The sequence below is a fragment of the Siniperca chuatsi genome, linkage group LG1, assembly GCF_020085105.1.
Source record: "Siniperca chuatsi isolate FFG_IHB_CAS linkage group LG1, ASM2008510v1, whole genome shotgun sequence".
NCBI classification, from domain to species: domain Eukaryota; kingdom Metazoa; phylum Chordata; class Actinopteri; order Centrarchiformes; family Sinipercidae; genus Siniperca; species Siniperca chuatsi.
This window is the reverse complement of record NC_058042.1, coordinates 22,950,588-22,970,462: the sequence shown is the minus strand read 5'-3', so window position 1 is coordinate 22,970,462 and position 19,875 is coordinate 22,950,588. Positions and strand designations below refer to the sequence as shown.

At 38.6% G+C, this 19,875-nt stretch overlaps 1 protein-coding gene and 1 long non-coding RNA gene across 5 annotated transcripts in view; one reads left to right on the top strand and one right to left on the bottom strand.

Annotated features, from left to right (window-relative positions):
• Positions 1 to 19,875, bottom strand: part of LOC122873566 (MAM domain-containing glycosylphosphatidylinositol anchor protein 1) — a 187,492-nt gene that overhangs the window by 143,147 nt on the left and 24,470 nt on the right. The window lies entirely within an intron of this gene.
• Positions 12,415 to 13,184, top strand: LOC122873580. The gene is made up of 3 exons (XR_006377473.1): positions 12,415 to 12,531; positions 12,613 to 12,833; positions 12,942 to 13,184. It is a non-coding gene; the product is annotated as an uncharacterized LOC122873580 (long non-coding RNA).

Genomic DNA, 19,875 nt, shown 5'->3' with positions numbered 1-19,875 from the left:
ATTTCTTTAAAAGTGGCATATATACAGAACACCTGATTGTTATGCAAAAAATGTAAATTGAGAAGCATTGTTAGGGCATGGAAAACGCAATAAAATGCTGTGGCTGTGGGAGTTCTTTAGTCCGTGATACTAGAAAGAGGAAGGAAGCAGCCTGGTCAGGACAGTGAAAAACACAGATATCACCTGATCATACACTACGCTGAGAGTTATTGATTAAATGACCACAGTGGAGGGTGAGACAATAAACCAACAGTAGCATGTGAATTAATTACACACACACACGTACACCAATCATCACTTCCCTGAGGGGCGCTTAATGCAGAGTGAAAGCACAGTGACAGAGAAAATGTGATAGAGCAGATAGACGAGAAGAATCTTCTTTCCAAGAGAAATGTATGCAGTATATTAAATAATGAATGTCTATCTGTCCAATAATTCAGTATGTGTTAATTTTCTTATCAAATGTTAGCTTGTATTTTATCTGTGCATGTTTGTTGCATGGATTCATCTACATCAATGTGTGTGCTCATGCATCCATGCATTTGTGAGCATGTTTCTATGCATGTTTGTGCTGTTGTTTAAGTTATGTGTCTGTTTTTCTGTATTTGCTTCATGTTCAAATTGGTCACGGTTTTCAATGTGGATGACCATGGATGGGACAGTGTATCAAACAGCCAACAGTAGTGACTACGGATGGCCAAACCCAACAACAAGAGCCTTGATTTATTTATTTTATCCACACCAATAGTGGGCTTTTCTAGGATCCTGAAATCGGCATGTCAGGGTGTGTTTGATGGTGTGTCATACATGCTGTCACACCTAGTGTACGTGTGTGTACCTGTGTTTGTCAGTGAGTGACTGTGTGTACTGTGTGTTTCCCACCACAATCACTGTAAGAGGAGAAAGAGATTGTGCGATCAACAAAAGTGTCAGGTGACAGCAGAAGCTAATAAAGGGGGATCATTGGAGAGCATAGGGTAGATTGGAAGGGCAGGGAGGTAGAGAAACAAAAAAAAAACTGTAATGGAAAAGAGAGAGGGAGAGAGGGAAGAAGAGCAGCAGTTTCCTTGCAGCACTGCAGGCTTCATATCCAAGGACGGTGAATCTTCTATTTGAAATCTTGTTCAGTATAGATTATTGGCAGGCAAAAGCAATCCTTGGGAAAAGGGAGGAAAGGCAAAAAAAGGTCTCCACTTTAACCAGCCACTTTCTCTAGACATAACTGAGCTTCTTTTAACATCACTGTGAGATTTTGTCTATTTTCTTTTTCAGCAAGCTTTTTCTGAGAATGGCCTCACTCTGTTCCTAACATAAGCTCCAAAATTCTTTTCTTTTTTTTTGCACTCCTATGGTCTTTTGGTCTTTGATCCAAAAGGTCCAAAAACTTTGCAAAGTTTGCAAATCCCCTAGATATCACGTCAAACATATACACAGATCTGGGGCCATACGAGGCCAAGGCCACATAAACAGGTAAATTTAATATGTGAATAAAAATAACAGTAGCTTTGTGACAAAAGAGGTGAAAAATAAGAAAGAGAGAAAAGACAACAGGGCAGGGATTAGGTGTTGCGTCTGTTGTGAGGACTGGAGTGATGTGAAGTGATCTGGGGTTTGTAGAGCGCGGTCAAACATGACTCGTACTCCTCCATAAGAGTGTGTTTGCCGCACTTGAGCTTTCCCAGGATGAATAGATAAAGAGAGGAGAGAGAGGGAGAGTTCCGACAAAGAGATGAAAATCGCTTAGATCTTTGGCGCAGATGGACAGACGGGAAGATGAGTGTAGAGCAAGGAGCGGGAGGGGGGAGGGAGGGAAGGACGGAGAAGAGGAGAAAATAAAGAGAAATGTGTGACTGGCATTCTCTTTGTGAGAGCTCCATTCTCAAAGCCTGTCGTATCCAATTTCCAGTGTGTTGAAATTGACAGGCCGAGAAACAGGAGAGAAAAGAGGACGATATGTAGACGGTTTATTTCACACCAGCTAACAGCCTTATTGTGTACAACAGTACAACTTACAAGTTCTGTTAATATCCAACTCTTCTGCACACAATTTTTTTTTTGGTATCAACTAATCTTCACCTGACCTAGTGGGCCTTAGAAGATGAAAAAGCATCAGATACAACTTTCTTTGGGTGTTAAATAGACTGGATTTTCTTCATATTAATGCTAGGAGTATTGTACCTAAAATGGACATCTTTAAGACATGGTTTTTGATTGCAAAATCTGATGTTGTAGTAGTCTCCGAAACCTGGTTAAAACCTTCTATCACTGACAAAGTTATTCACATAACTGGCTATAATGTTTTTAGAACTGACCACAAAGGCAGGGCTGGAGGTTATGCAATATTTATTTCAGAGAAACTATCAATTCCAATGCAATTTGAGCTCTATGTCCAGATATTGGTAAGAAATGCTCCAATTACTGTTATCGGTTGTTATAGGCCTCCATCAGCCATTAATGAATCCATCACAAGTTTGACTGAAGTACTATCTAATTTAATCACATCTGAGCTGATCCTGGTGGGTGATTTAAACTGGGACTGGTTGAGTCACAAATCTGTGAACTTTAAGCATGTTTGTGATTCCATGAACCTATCTCAGCTTATCAACAGACCAACCAGAATAAACTCTGCTAAACCTGGCAAAGACATACTTATTGACATCATTTTAACTAATGGAGCCCTACGTATATGGCAGTTGGAGTTTTCCCAAATTTAGCGATCATTGCACCATTGCATGTGTTAGGGACACCCAGCTGCCCAAAACCAAGGGTCAGATTATCCTTATCCTTATGTTTTAAACATTTTACAGAACAGGCCTTCTAGCATGATGTAGCTGGAGTGAAATAGCAATGAATAGCTTTGATTCCTACTATTGAAGAGGTTGTTGCCTTTTTTGCCTTTATCACTTATTAACGGTTACCAACAAGCATGCTGCCGTTATAAAATTCAGGATTAAAAATAGGGACAACCCTTGGTTTTCTAAAGAAATCATTGACTTCATCCATGCTCGAAATAGGCAATGGTCCTTAGCCAGAAAGACACATTCTGCAGATGATTGGCTGCTCTTCCGTTCCTTCAGAAATAAATGCACATGTCTTATTAAAAAATTCAAGGCAGAATACTATCTGACTTTAACCACTGATAGTCTTAATAACCACTCTAAGTTCTGGAAAACAATTAAATACATAATAAGAAGGTCTCCAGCGTTCCACAAAAATTGAAAATCAATGATACCTTTATTTCAGGCAAAAATGATATTTTCAATGTTCACATTAAAAAGGCTGGTCATTTATTTGATGAACAAAGTTATGATTCTCATCAAGGTGAAAATATAAACTACATGCAAATGGCAGCTAATCTTATTCAGTCAGTCCCTGTCTTTGAGTTTGTACCTTTTTCAGTTTCTTATATAGGTTAAAGTAATCTTTTTCTCCATCCTCACACAAATGGCTGGTTATAGGTTTATTCCTGTCTCAGCCAGACTACAGTGATACCATTTACAGATTTGCTTGGAGAGAGAGTGGGATATATGTAATCTAATGAATGACATATCAGTAAATGACTAAAATGTATAGGTCCCTACCAGAGATGGTGTAAAAAAGGCCATTGATGATATAAATATGATATTTCATAAGGCAGCTATTAAAGCTAACCTTATAAAACTAAAACGGAAGCCTGTGCAAAAGCAAAATGCAGACAAATGGTTTGATCAAGAATGCAAAACCATCAGAAAAGACCTGAGAAAAACAGCAAATGAAAAACATCGCCAACCAAACAACCGAGCCTTATGCACTAGATACAATGACATTTTAAACAAATATAAGTGTACAATAAGGAACAAAACCCAAAATTATACCCACATGAAGATATTGAAAACTCCATTAATCAAAATCAATTCTGGGATATGTGGAACAACTTCAACACAAAGCAACCACAAGCACTACCCATCCAAAATGGTGACATCTGGAGAGCACATTTTGAAAATCAAGACATACCAATAAATCTAATTAATTGGGATCAATGTATTATTATTGAAAAACTCCAAACATTAGAAGATCAAAACTCCCTTAATTTCCCAATTACTTGGGAAGAATTGGCCACACAGATAAAGTCTCTCCAGCCAAGAAAAGCTTGTTGTCCAGACAGCATTAGAAAGATGCGGAGTGCAGTGTTGAAGTTGTTCAATATCGTACTACTGTCAGGATGTTTTCCCGACATCTGGTGCAAAGGGTTCATTTCTCCCATTCATAAGAGTGGGGACAAATCAGACCCTGGTAACTACCGTGGCATCTGTGTCAGCAGTTTCACTAGGTGAACTATTCTGTAGTATTCTAAATAAATACTAAGATTTCCTTGAAGAGCACTCCATCTTGAGTAAAAATCTAACTGGCTTTCTCCCAAAACACCACTGACCATGTATATACTCTTCACACTTTAATCAACAAACATGTACACCAAACAAAAAATGGTAAGAACTTGTTTTATTGACTTCAAGAAAGCTTTCGACTCTATTGGCTATTTGGCATGAAGGGTTCTATTACAGAACTCTACATTATGGTATAGGGGGCAAAATGTATGATCTGGTTAAATCAAGGTATTTGGAAAATAGGTGTGCTGTTAAATTGGAGACAAACAAACTGAATCCTTCACCCAGAGAAGAGGGGTTCATCAGGGCTGCAATTTAAGCCCGACTTTATTTAACATGTATATAAATGAACTTGCTGTACAGTTGGATCAATGTCCTACTCAATGGCCCCTTCCTCCTAGATAGAGAGGTGACGTCTCTGTTTTACGCTGATGACCTTGTTCTACTCTCTCCTACTGAACAATTACTACTGTCAGAACTGGGCCCTGGCAGTAAATATGAAGAAAACTAATGTCATGATTTTTCAAAAACGCCCTAGATGTTAGGAGAACAAATACCAGTTTACCATTAATAATCATATCATTGAACATAGTATGCATACATACATACATATAACATATATACCTATCTAGGAATAACCATAACAGCATCAGGGAGTTTCAACATGGCAGTGATTGCACTAAACGAGAAAGCTTGAGGAGCTCTACATGCAATTAAGAGAAAAATGCACAATTTCCAAATTCCAATTAAAATTTGGCTTAAAATATTTGATAGTGTCATCCAGCCCATTGCGCTGTATGGTTGTGAAGTATGGGGTCCACTCAGTCAGCATAGCTATACCTGTTAGGACAAACATCCAACAGAACCTTTACATGCAGAATTCTGCAGATACATTTTACACCAACAAATGCATGTGGAGCATAATTAGGCAGATACCCACTGATAATTAACATTTGAAAGAGAGCGCTCAAATTTTTTAATCATCTTAAATCCAGCCACCTAGCCATTCCAAAGCCCTCCAATCCCAAGAGCTGAGCTCAGAAAACAGTACCCTATGTCAGTTGGTGCTGAGACTAACTGCCCCCACTCAGACACACTCTGACCAGTCTCACAACAGCACTGCTTTCCAAACACCAATCAAAGTAAACCAAATTATAATGCAATGCAATGTAAAGAAACCTATTTGGAACATTGGAAAGAAGAAACTAAAAGCGAAAGTATATCAGAATGTTTTCTGGCCCTAAAAAGAGATTGTGAACTGGCAGAATATCTCTCTACTATCAGAGATAGAAAGCAGAGACAGATCCGAACCAGTACAGGCTCAGTGACCACAAAATGGCAATCGAAAAAGGAAGACACAAACAATCATGGCAACCAGCAGGTGAGATTGAGACAGAGATGCACTTCCTCCTACAATGTACAACATTCAATAAAATAAGAAACATTTACTTTAACATTTACTTTTAAGTTCAACTCTGTAATCTCAGATTTCAAAGAGATAAATGAAAAATACTCCTAGGAGGAAGGAGACAGGGCAGATCTTGCTGCCCAATATGTATCAACATGTCACAACAGTGAATGACCTAGACACACACACACACATTCATAAAAAAAAATGTTGCAATATTTATGTTTTCACTTGTATTTGTATTTTTAACTAAAAGTCAATATTTATTATTAATTATTATTATTATTATTATTATTATTATTATTATTATTATTATTATTATTATCTTACTTATCTGTATATATTTTAATAGCACATTTTTTCTGTTTCGGTATGTTTTTATTTCACACATGCTTTGGCAATGTTAACATCTGTTTCCTATTTCCACCAGTTTCAGGCTGAGTTTTGGAGAAGTGTGTCTAAAATGATGCACAAGACATCAAGAATATTTCCATTTGATGGAATGGTGTAACCATAAAACATGGAGTATATATAAAATAAATATTTAATATTACGGACCATTTTACTTCTGTCACAGATACGCCAGGCTCCACCACCCAGTAGTCACCCACACCTGCTCCCAATTACACTCCTGTACTCCCATTAGATCCCAATCACAGCCAGCATATAAGCCCTGCACTCACCTCAGTATGGGTCCAACCTCGTTCATGACTAGGACTCTCCACACTACTGTGCATTATGTCTATTCTCCCTTCTCCAAGTGATCTCCCTCTTCCAGCAATCCTCCAGCGATCTCTTGTTTCCAGTGAATCTTACCTCCTATGGACTTCCCTATCTGTGAACAATTAAACTCAGGCTGTCATCTAAATAAAATCCATTCTGTCTCCATCTCGGTGTCCCCTGCCTATCTGTCCCGTAACAACTTCAAGTTTGCCCATTGCCACTGGACATTTTTATTGTGCCAGTGCGCCTGAAATCGGTTTGAGTAAGAATAAGACAAGACACACTTCTGTGGGTGTGCTGGCTGATAGTTAGATCTATCACACTGTGACAACACTATGACGTGTCTAGGATTCCCTTTGTTGCTGGTTCCCTTCTGTTATGCTGAACATAAAATTTTCTACAGACATTCATGGTTCCCAGACGATGTATCCTACTGACTTTGGTGATCCTCTGAATTTTCCTCTTGCACCACCATGACATTGACATTTATAGTGTTTAGATGAAATGTCTCAAGAACTAGAAGAATTTACATGAAATTAGCTACACATATTCGTGTTCCCCTCAGGATAAAATGTAATAACTTTGGTGATTCTCTGACTTTTAATCTAGTGCCATCATCAGGTCAAAATTTCGATTTGTCCAGTACTTTCCTTTATGACCAAATACCTGCAAAACAAATGTAGTTAAACTAATACAATCTTAGCTGTACTTTGTTTTATGGCTGTAGACTCTTAGTCTTGTTGCATGATAAATGACTTCAATGATTAATCAATTCTGAAAAATGTGTTGAATAACTGTTAATGGCTAATCAATTAATCAACTTAGCATTTCAGCACTAGTGTAGACTGAAGGCTACAGTAGAAAACTCACCTTTGTCTGATACAAGAGTCAGTTTTGAGGTCATACAAAATGAGAAGTCATGTAAATGGACTAAATGAAAAAGATTTCCTGTTCACAGACCTGAGTCATTGTTGAAAGATCATGGTCAAAGCTTGTACCTCTGAGGCCCCATTGAATTCGTGTTAACGATGTGGTAAGGACAGTGTTCTGCAAACTGAACATATACCAGCCAAAACTGACTCAGGTTGTAAACAGGCGCATAGGGATTAGATTATATGTATATGTACATATTATTTTTAAATAATTATTAAAATCATCTTGCTGAATAAAATAATGTATCTGGATATTGAAGTAGTCTGTGTAATTCAGTCTAAAGTAAAGGAAACAAGATCCTCAATTACCTCCATTTTTAAACTGAACAATAAATAAGTGTGCAGTTAGAGTTACCACAGCACATATTGATATCTTGATTGAAGTTTAAAGTGTTCAGACAAAGTTGTACACACAGACAAATCCACACTCGTACAAACACACAAACACACACACACACACACACATTGCTCTGAGTGGAGCTTAGTGCTGCTAAAAACAACAGTGGCTTTCTGCCCGAGGGTGGATAAACACATCATGGCTTCTTGCAGATTCCTTGAACTAATTAAGTACATAGTTACCATCATCACAACTATTATGTTTTAAGTTTGGGTGTGTTGACATGAATTAAAAAAACACAATGATGTGAAATCTTTGCTGGACAAAATGTTTTTTTCCTAATGCTGCACCAGCAATGTTACTTAAATGTCTCAAATCTGTCTTACGGACACACAGACATTTCTCGCCTTCAACCACAAGCCCCCTCCTGGGGATTTTCAGAAGTTATCCTCACTCAATTATTTTAATAGTCTGAGACTGAGCTTAATGGGGCACCCTGGTGGGAAAACTAAGAACCCCTGCTATCTAATGTTTAAACTCATCTCTTGACTGTCACAGGTTATCTACCCTCTCTATACCTACTGTCCTGTTACACTTCATTCACTCTCCACTGTGTTTAATATCATTAAGAAAGGAATGAATCTTAGAGGACAGGAGGGGAACAAGAGATGAGACAGAGGCACTGCTGATTCACAAGTCAAGCCTTCATGTAGAAAACTTGTGTAAGTGATGTTTGAGATTTGTGCTACACACTACATTATCATTCTCACCAACATCTGGGTCTCTCAAAGCAACAAAAGCATCTGTAAAGACAATAAAATACAATAAGAGCAGCGAAAAGAGAGCAAGGTAGAGGCCAGTAACAGCTGGTGAGGCTTAGAATTTGCAGCAAAGGTTTTTTGCTTCTTTCATTGAGTGTGTGTGTGTGTGTGTGTGTGTGTGTGTGTGTGTGTGTGTGTGTGTTGTTTATTTCTATGTTTGTGTGGCATATGCCACACAAACCACCTTAGGTATAATATATAATTATTCTAGTTGATGTAGCTTTCTGGAGCAGGGTGGGCATGATGTGCAGAGACAAGGCTCTCTCCTTTCTAGTTTTGTGATTATACTGTGATGGAGAGGAGAGGAGAAGAGAGATAACAGAAAGTCAAAAGGCAGAGAACAAAACACTCAAATGACAGAAAGAGAGAAGTAGTGAAGGCAAGGCAGTGTGGCATGGAGGTCATGTGCCCCACATCATCTGTCTGCCTGACTGTCAACCTGACCTTATTCTATTCATCCATAATGCTCCAACTCACTTCGATGGCGCACACAAACACACAGCACCAGATAACAAGAGGCACACTTGACTTGACACATAGTGGCGGTGCATATGAACAAAAGAAAGAATTCTTGTGTGTGTGTGTGTGTGCGCGCAGAGCAGCTGACAATGCATACCAGTCAGTCCAGGTGAAGTGGTAGGAAGGAAGGAGGTACTAAGAAAGGATGTCGATAAAGAGGAGAGCGAGAAGAAATGCTTGAATAAAAGGTCAGAGGAAGAGCCGAAGGTAAGGAGGTAGGCAAGTGTGTGTGTGTGTGTGTGTGTGTGTGTGTGTGTGTGTGTGTGTGTGTGTGTGTGTGTGGAGGAAAAGATCCTCACAAGTAGAGTGGAGACAAGATGTGGAAAAGAGGCAAGATGTTATGTACTCTATCCGTTTTAACGGTCATGCCAATGAAGTGACTGAAATTGGAAAATTAAAACTGACAGAGAAAAGGAAGACAGACAGACTAAAAGTCACAGACAGAAATGCTGAGGCAGACAGAGGAAGAAAGGCAAAAGTGAAAAGGATACAGCATTAAAACCAGGTAGAGATACAGACTAAATGGTGACACCACAGAGAGTGAGAGATGGAGAGAAAAAGCATGAAAGGCAGCAATTACCAACTAAAAACTTAAATGGAACTCCCTGTCAAAACAGCAAGACTTTAGATATTGATATTAGTCTCACACCGAACCACTGGATCCATTTTACCAGTTGATAAATAATACTTCATTAATTTGTCATACTTCATTTCACGCAGGCCTTTTTCAGCTGCTATCAGGATTTAATGAAGTGCTGGCTCACAATAAAGGGTCTCAACAACAAAGAGAATGTCTGGGATCAGTTTGTCATGTTCATCAAGATGGATAGAGAGATCTGTGAGTGGATGGATCGATGGATGGATACAAAGAGACAGATGGAGTTATCGTTGTTTTTGTGGTTGCTTCATACAGTTCTGTTATTTTAAAGAAATATATTAATTAATACAAAAAGGTATTGGTGGATGGCCCAGTTAACTGCTGTGAACACCAAAAATAATCAAGTAAAAGTCTCATTGTCATTGTCATTCCATGCTAATACTTGAGCATTACAATGGTCGATTATCATGATCTCAGAGGTAAGACAATAATATAAAATGGTATGACAGGGAGACAAAGTCAAGCTCCACATCTGGGATTTTTGTTCCACAATATGTAATTGCGTTGTTTTTTTCATCTTTCTGAAAAGGTAATGATAATGGGCTGTTTTATTTATTGCTCAAGTCAAGACTCCAGACAGCTTTATTGCCATATGAGAGAGAAATGGGTAGTGCTGATTGATGACATTCTTGGTTTGTTGCCCTCAATGCCACAGAAAAATGCAAGTACAGTACAATAAATAGGATCAAAATAGAACAGAATGGAATAAAAGAAAAGAAAGAATAGCATTACATCACCAATGCTGATTGGTAAAAGGTGCTTCAGCTTCAGTGCTCTTTGGCATGGATTCTCCAAGGGATGAGTGACAATCTTGCAAAAGACATTCCCTCATTTGGTGTTTTGATGACGGTGGTGGAGAGCACTGTCTAACATGTCAAATATTTACAGAACTCACTCAGCAGAGAAACCAAGTGGGACCACTAAAAACTATATGTGAAGCATTGATGGATTATCCTCATTTAAAAAAAATACAATATCTGACCTTTGAGGTTTGCATGATCAATAACTTAAATACATCAAAAAATAAACCTACAGGAACTACAATTTGAGATAATGCACGGCATAACAGCAATCTGATTTTTTATCTGGTGTTTACGATACTTACAAGGTAAACTGAGTTATTTTAAGAAGAGTATTTACATTTTTAGACATGATAAGAGTGTAATGTAACACTGTTTCCCCTCCCTGCAAAACTGCAAACGTTTCATTATTCACAGTAAGAAGACTGTGGAAGACTGTTAAAGTGTACGGGGGCTAACATCTGGTGCATTTTGCAAAGACAAGCCGTGATAATTACAGTTACTGAAGGTGTGTGTGCAGGAGAGGTGAAGGGAAGAAAAAAAGAAGAGACAGTGCATGTTAACAACTGTTTTGTGAATCTGTTTCATCTGGAAAACAACTCAGCTTGATAATACGCTTACGAAACCTCTGTCCTTCATACAAGCTTCAACGTTTTCTAAGCACAACTGTTATAGAAATCACCACATGGTCAAGTGGTTTATAATACACAACAAACATAACCCTTCTGAGAAATAGTCATCCCACTTATTTTGCACGATGTCCAGAGTTTGTGAAGGGAGAGAATTAGAGAGCTGGAGAGGGAGGGGAAGGAGGAGAGGCAAGGTTTAAAAGATAACTGCAAGTGAGAGACTTCTTAGGTGATGTGAAAGAGAGAGTTTTAATTCCATTTGCTGCACTTTGGAATTTGTATTCTGGTTGATGAATAAGAGGAGAAGATTGGTTTGAATTCTTGCTGAACACACATGTAAGAAGAGCACTTGCATACAGGTGCACATATTAGACATACAGTTGTATGCAAAAGTTTAGGAACCCCTGACAATTTCCATGATTTTCATTTATAAATATGGATCAGCTGGGAAGAAGGGCAGAAGGTGTGTAAATGAGCTTGACTTTATTGCAAGTACCGTTGATTAAGTCGTCTTTACCAAAGAACAAGAACAAAACCCATCCAGGGCCACGGAGTTCACACGCAGTTTACAGTATGTGGTAAATAAAATAACACCTCACTATGTTAAAGTCTGGATCAAATGGCTTCTAATCAGAACAATAATTCAAACTAACCAGACTAACCTTTTAATGAGTACCTTTTTTAGATTTGATATATAGCTGTTTGGCATTGCAACATACTACAACAAAGCAGAATTTGGATAACATCTACAGGATTTTATTAAAGGTCTTTTTCCAGCCTAATTTAAAGGGGAACTCCACCAATTTTAGATATCAAAGTCTACAAGTGTGAAAATGAAAAAAATTCTGGGGGTGAGGAGTTAGAAGTTAGTAAGCTTACCAAACCTCTGTCGCCCGCTCCTCATCTCTGTTTGAGGCTAGCGCCTCAAGGCTACATTAGCGGCAACTAGCATAATACACTTGAATCTCTGACTGAACTGTTGGCACTCGGGTTGCATTGTGGGTAATGTAGGCGCCAGGATTTGATGAGGAAAAAGAATGCATGGGATACAACCGACAATATCTCTGGTTCTGCTGCATCGAATTTGATCTATTTTTTTAAACTGTCCATCGTGAGTCCAACAGTGTTATAGGAGAGAATTGCTAATGCGGTGGAGTACTCTTAACATCTTGTCCACTGCTCCTGAAGGTGTTTGAGGAGCTTTTATTAGATGGCGACTGGGCTCTGAATGCTGGAAACTGACAGTGGCTCTCAGCAAGTGCCTTCTTCCACCAATTCTTCAGGGTCTACTCCCCTGTCGCATTTGGCAAGAAGACAGACAAGAATGGAGACTACATCAAGTAAGTTCATAACTCCAACAAGCTCAGGTTGGCACAAATAATATATATGTTATATGAAATAATTTTTCTTCTACTTTATAGAAAGTACCTTCCTCTTCTAAGGAAGTTTCCAGCCACGTATATCTATGAGCCTTGGAAAGCTCCACTCAGAATCCAACAGGCAGCAGGATGCATTGTAGGTAAAGACTACCCGCATCCTATTGCACAGCATGAAGTGATCAGCAAGAAGAACATCCAGAGGATGAAGTTAGCTTATGCCAAGAGATCCACAGACTCCGCTGACACACCCAGCAAAAAGCAAGGTATTCCAAGAAACATATACTTTTATGAGAGGTTTATCTCATTTGATGTTAGTCATGTTTACAGAAAATCCTACTTCTTCAGTATTTCTTTTTATGTTTCCTTCCTAGGTGTAAAGCGCAGGGCACCATCTGTCGCCAACATGTTGAAGAAGAAAGAGAGAAAAAAGTAATGTTTACACAAATGAATGCAAAGTAATAGAGTTTATGTGTAATCTATATATATATATATATATATATATATATATATACAGGTTTTGGTGTCCTCCCAGTACTGAAGCTCTGTCTGGACTGGAAGCTAAAGTGGTCGGTCAGAGACTTATTGAGAGTCTTAGTCTTATTAATGTGTGCAGGCAGTCTACTATACAGTACCCTATTCACTATCAGTTTTCAGGGAAAAACTGAATTGCTAAAAAGTGAAACTCAAAGTGTGTGTGTGTGTGTGTGTGTGTGTGTGTGTGTGTGTGTGTGTGTGTGTGTGTGTGTGTGTATAACACCCAGTACCATCAGCTATGATGGATTATCAGCTACAGGCCTGCCCTGGATGAGCCCTTAGATAAAATTGGAGCAGCGAGCTGTGCGCTAAAACCTGACAGGGACAGCTGACCAAGGATAACCTTCATGCAGCTGTTTGGCTTCAAAGCCAAAGATGGGTCAATGAAAAAAAAAAACGGGGTCTGCGGGTTAATCTGGAGTAAGATTTTTTTTTTTTTTACTTGAAATGTTATGTTTGTTGAGAAAAAAGATATGGAATATGCTACTACAGAAGCAATGTTAAAACCCATCCTTCCGTTTTCTGAACTGCTTATCCTGTTTAGAGTTACCAGGGGCTGGAGCCTATTCCAGCATGCACTGGGCAAGAGGCAGGGTTAACGCAAGACAGGTCATCTATCACACATACAGACAAACACATTTACACTCACACTCACACTTCCGGATCGTTTCCAGTTAACATAAACTGTATTTCGAATCAGGAGTTTATTATTATTAATTATTATTATTATTATACATCAACCTGGTTGGGGAAACTGAGTTGTCACATCAGCAATGGTAATAGGATTCTATTAAAGAGACCAAGAATAAGCAACATTACAGTGAGTTTCAACCTCACATTGTGACTGGTTGACAGGCATCCTAATATACGCAAATATCTCCCGATATTGAATTCCACCACATCTCTGTATTTATCACTCTGCCTTATTTACCTTTTAATACCTACCTGTAACAACCTAGCAACCTATGATCAGCCACCTTCTGGGCTAAACAAGCTAACCAGCATCCCGTTTTACTGGACTTTACAACTTTTTCATATCTATTGGCTTTGAATATCTGAAAGAGCCTTTCATTAGCTGTAGATGGGCTTTAATGAAAGTACGTACTTCTGCATAATTGACATAATGTAGGGCCACTCAGCTAGCAAGATCAACCAGCTGTCAATCATGTTGGAAGCCAGCAATACACACATGCTTACAGTCAAATAATATTCAGAACTTTTCCTATGCTGCAACAGAGATCGTGACTATAAAGTTCCACAATAAATCCATTAAAGTATGAAACTTAAAACCTGTGAGTGGAATAAATAAAACTCTATACTCTCTATTTATACCCTTTCTGTTTGCGATAATCATAATAATCATAATTATATTTCAAACTTGAAGTTCAGGTTTTAATCAGTTAGGAAGTGAACATTTTTAAAATCTTTAGACTGATAATTTCAATGAATAGCATTAGCTCATGTGTTTGACACAGTTGGGGGTGATCATTAATTACATAAGGTCTCCATAAATTATGCGCTGAACATTTCCAGAGCAGAACTGTTGAACTAAAAGCAGGGAAACAGAACAATCCCCCGATTCAGGATGTTCAGATTTTTCTGATGTGTTAAACTTGGAAAAAGTCTAGAGAGATACCTCAAAATGACTTCAGTGAGTTTAAAGATCATGCAACAGAGAAAAGAACCTGAACAGAATAAAGACCTGTACTGAAAGTCTCACAGTCTTGGAGGGTATTCATGTCAGTCAGTCTGTCTGCTGTTGGTGTATTAGATCTCTTTATATATGATAATGCTTTTGTCCCCCATGACATATTTGATGTAATATATGTCAGCCAAACTGAAATCTTACAAAGAAGAAAACAGAGGCCGGATAAAAATCCCAATGGATTATTTTCCAACTGAGGATGCATCAGATACAGACTTAGCTAACAAGAATGAACGATAAGCCCCGAATTTCATTGCAAGAACGGGGCATCACTTCCAAACAGGGCTTATAGTCAACATATGCAGCCAGTTTAAAGACAAAGTAAAAATGGACATCTGTGGTTCTTAATTGACTGTGTGATGTCGACGATCCGTCTCTTTGACAACATGTTTGTGCATTCTTTCTCTCTAACTCTCTAACTTTGGAATAACGTTCTCCACACGGACACAAGTATTTACTTCAACGCAACAATCACATCTTTGGCTTTTTCCAGAACATTGTGTCAATTATGAACAAAGTAAGAGAAGCAAAGCACCAAATATTGCAGCAGTAATAGTGTTTTAGTGTATTTTTTGAAACTATGGTTGATGAGCCCAGCCAGGGTGGGGAAATGTGCCTGGAGGGTCCCGATGGCTTGAAAGGGCTGCTGACATGTTTTTCCGAGGCATTTTTTACAGGATGAGAGACAATATTTCCCAGATTTGCAATGTAAGCCACAATAAACAAATACACTCTGTGACTGAATGCGTTTGAAAGACAGACAATGACTCATCAACAATGTGTTATTTAACAGTAGATTAAATATTAACTAGCAGCTGAGAACAGTCAGACTCAAAACCCCTGAGGAGGGTGGATAGTAAGACAATAACGAAGAGAGAAAAAAGAGGGAGTGATAACAAGAGAGGCACTGAAAGGACAAATGGTATGAAGTAAAAAGAAAGAAGCAGAAGAATAACGAGACAAAGACAGAAAAAACACAAATAGAGTGTGTTCACACATGTGGCTAAACCCCACTGCCACAACACCCAATATTATGTATTACCTCAAGTCAAATTGATAATTTATTGCATGATTACAACTTTCATTAGCTAAAACCACGCTCTCATGAAAGATTCATGAAGGCAATCATGACATCGTGTTCTTAATAACTCTTCAAATATGAAGTGAGGAACAGAGAATGCTTCTCTGAAGGGAAAATATGACACTGAGTGCCACGCTGGGTAATTAAAGTGGGTAGTAATGAATTTAAAAATAGTGTGAAATTGGTCATGGGAGAATAATGTTGTACTTTCAGCTCAAAACTGTTTAATCAACACATTTAACAGAACAAATTTTCAGTCTGTGGTGTAACAAACATGAGAAACAATGAATGTAAATCAGCCTATGTAGAGAAAGTCAGCTTGAGTGTCTTATGCATGCCACATACCATGAACAATTAGACAGAGAGCATTTAGTAATTTTGTGTGTGTGTTTGGGTATACATGTCTCTCACATACAATTACATACAGATACTCAACATATAAACACACAAACAGCATTAACTAGTTCATTTTTTTTGCACACACACACACACACACACACACACACACACACAAAGCATCAGGCCCTTTGAGCTCTCTGTGTTGTCATCCAGGCACCTCTGTAGTTTCACTCTGGGCTTCAGAAAGAGAGAAGTGAGGGGAAAAAAACAAGACAACAGTCTTTTGAAGTCTCCTCTCCCCTGCTTTGTCGAAGAACTTTGACAAGAGTGGAGGAGGAGCGTTGATGAGAACAAGGAGGAGATGGCTCCTAATTGGCTGCATGAAGAAGAGGAGGACAAGGCCAAGGAGTCTTCTTGATAAAACTCAGAGCTGTGAGAGACAGTATGTGCGTGTGCTTGGTGACATTACACACACATGGGATAGTACTCCACAATACGCACACCTGTACCCCCTTGTTCCCAATCTACAATCTCACTAAAGCCCTGCACAGCAAGCCATCTTGACAGTGCTGACCTTTGAGGAACCAGAGAGCTAAAAAGTCCAAACTGGAGGATGCTATCATAACTTATTAGCTGTGTTGCACCATTTACTTTTATTTAACCTCCTCTGTCAGAGTGTAAACTGCTAAAAAAAAAGAGAAGAATGGTTTCCAGACAAATTTCAGTGGGTGAAATACATCTTTTGAATAAACTGTGTGAACTTATTGTGCCATTAGCAACTGGGCTAATGAGCTTGCTAGCTGACAGGTAGTAAACTCATTAGCTCAGGGAGTGTATTTTTTCCCTTCTTTAATAAAACTCTTTATAGACTGAAATTATGTAAAATCCTGTGAACAAATTGCCAGGAAAGAGCAAACAGCCCAGAGAAACTAGGGATGATGTATTGTGACTGAAAACTATTGGCTTGAATGTTAGCAGTTAGCTTGCCAGCTACAAGTCAACCAATAGCCCAGCGAGTACTACATTACCAAGCTTTTTGAACCAAATGTTGTGAAGACGCATGGCTGAATTTTGCTGTGCCATATTCTGGTGTGACCATTCCTCATAAAAAGAAAAATTATCTAAACGTTGTCTGGAATAATTTCATTCAGCACATCATAAAGATTGATAGAGAAATGGGATCTATTTATCAATATTATCCTGATTAGTTATAGGAAATAACGTCTAGGTGTGAGCAAGTCTCAATTTACAAAAGTGCAAGAAAAAGTAAATGGAAAAATTCAAGTGCTGTTTTTATTGTTTTCATGCTGTCATCAGTGAGCCTTTTTGTACAAATATTGAATATCTATATCAGTTCTACAATTCTGTTGAGAATGAGCAGGCAGCTGTAATGCAGTATTTCATTGCACTAGTAATGCAGTACTTCTCTGCAGTAGTAATGAAGGACAGATTGAGGATAGAAGTAGGATGGGGGATTTCTATAATGTCCGTTACTATACACATTGTTCAAAAGGATGCAATCATACAGCAAGATCTTGCTCAAGGACACTGTCATGAGTACGAGATACAGTAGCAACAAAGCCTTTCTTCTGCTTTTCTCATATATTGTATGTACAGCAATGCCAGCAATGCCGAGGATTAAATGTTCTGGATATTCTGTCAAACTGAATATTCTGGCACATCTTAAGAACTGCAGCACAATATGGGTTATTGTGGACGGAGAAATATATGTCACAAAAAGAGACTCCATAATGTGTACGCATGCATGCAGATACACACCAACAGCAACAACAGGTTGAGAAAATCCCCAGATGCTGTTTGAGTCTCGTAACCAACTTTTCAACTCAACCATTAGAAGTGTGGAAGAGTGGAGGAGGCGGAAGAGATTGAGATAAAGCAACAGAGAGGAAGATGCTGAAAGAGAAACATGAGAGGCGAAGAGAAAGAAAAGTAAATTAGAAAGTCAAGAAAGAAAAGGAGCACAAAGAGGAAAGATAAATAAAAAGCACAGAAAGTGAAGAGGAAGAAAATCTTCAAAAAAAGAAACAAAAGGGAAAATGAGAAAGAGTACAGACAAGAGGAAAAGACGATGACACAGACAAGGGAAGAGTAGAGAAAACGAAAGTAGAGAGTGAGCCATGCGCTGTCACTGAGTGAAATGCCACCCGGCCTGTCACATATCTCTACAATATTAATTACACTGTGCCACACTTCTGAATAATGGAACAGCCCTATTTAACCAGACTGAATAATTTAGCAGCTGCTTGGCCTAGTGTATATAACAGGATCAATAAGCACCAAGCACAGGTAATGAAATTCCAAAGGGAACCTCAAGGAGGAAAGTTGAGTTCACCTGCACTCAGAGTTAGAGCCCATCCAGACTACCTGTGAGTAAGTGTGTGCGTGTCTCTGTGTTAATGTGTGTGTGCACATTCTTTTGTGTTTATTTACTGTTGCATTATATGTACTTAAGAATAGAGTCCCTTGAGAAGGCTTTGTGTATGTTTGTGTGATAGCTTGCATTCACACTTGATGTATTTATGCATATGTATTAGAGCTCCAGGGTGAAGTCCTTTGTGTGTGTGTGTGTGTGTGTGTGTGTGTGTGTGTGTGTGTGTGTGTGTGTGTATCTCTTACATAGGATGTAAAAAAATAACACAATAAAACAAGACAGATACAATGAGGCTAATTTTGTCTATCTTGTGTTACCTGGTGTTAGCTGTGGTGCTGGACTGTCAAGTTCTGGATGGCTACTTGAGTGAAGCACCCATTTAAAGCATTTTATGCTTATAAAGTTCTGTATCAGATGAATGTTAAAAAATATTAAACCCACTAGAGGGAAAGTGAACTTCTCAGCAACAGTTCAGGAGATTTATTGTCAGTGTCAGGTTTATGTAAGGTATAGCAACACAACTTACACTGATGGTGTGCACGAGATGTATTTTTCTTAACCTTTATTTATTTATCAACGATAGTCACACTCAGAGAAATGCTTTTTTCTACAAAAGAACCCAACACACACACACCCACACAGTTTATACACATGCACACCTGGAAGTTGCCCAAAACAACCACAGTTTGATCTATTGCTCACTGGGGATCTCTGAGAATGTCCTCCCGAAAGACAGCATCAGCCGTTTCAGCAAGTGCCTCAAAGCCACATATGTTTACGTTCGAGTGACAAAGCCCTCTAGCTTCAGGAGCACAGAAGGAAGTAGAGTGATGTTAACAAAATATCAGACTTTAACATAGGAGACTGCTGTTTGGTGCCCATTCTTTCAAACAGAACTTGCTCACTCATCACATGCAGCCCATGATGAATGAACATGGGCGTCGTTCCCCTGGCTCCACCTGGCCTGCAACAACAAGGTTTAGCCCAGTGGGATATGCATACTGTGGTTGTACACTGAGATGATGTAGTTGCTTTTCTGGGCTCTAAGTAAGTATTAACACAGTGATATGCAGTATGATGTTCCTTTATCAGGGCTAACCTCATTAGTGCATATTAACATACTGTACATCATTCAACATTTTGCTTTTCAGATTCACAGATACAGTACAGATATATGGAGATACAATATTCCTATGAAAACACAACCTTGGTATATACATACTGTAAATGCAAACAAATAGACACACACACACA